Consider the following 328-nt stretch of genomic DNA (forward strand, 5'->3'; position numbering starts at 1 on the left):
AGCTGTCACCCGCCGGGCGTTTCAGCCTCCGGGAAAGCGGCAGTCGGAGCGGCCTGATGCTGCAGGTCCTCAAGACCTTCATTTTTTTTTTCCTGGTTAAAGTAGTGGTAGCATGTGCTCCCTGAGTCTTCCTAAATTTTCCCTGTTGATCTGCAGAAAGGAAGATTGATTTTAAAATAATAATATTAATAAAAGGCTTCTAATGGGAATTTATACTTAAAGCATTCAAAGGTGGGAAGGTGATGCAGGCAAAATGCAAATGAGCAATGAAGGAGGCCGTGAATGCAAGGGCTTCATCTTACCCATTAAACGGCCGAATCACAAGGCA

The sequence above is a fragment of the Herpailurus yagouaroundi genome, unplaced genomic scaffold, assembly GCF_014898765.1.
Source record: "Herpailurus yagouaroundi ecotype Mexico unplaced genomic scaffold, PumYag 184, whole genome shotgun sequence".
Lineage (NCBI taxonomy): Eukaryota > Metazoa > Chordata > Mammalia > Carnivora > Felidae > Herpailurus > Herpailurus yagouaroundi.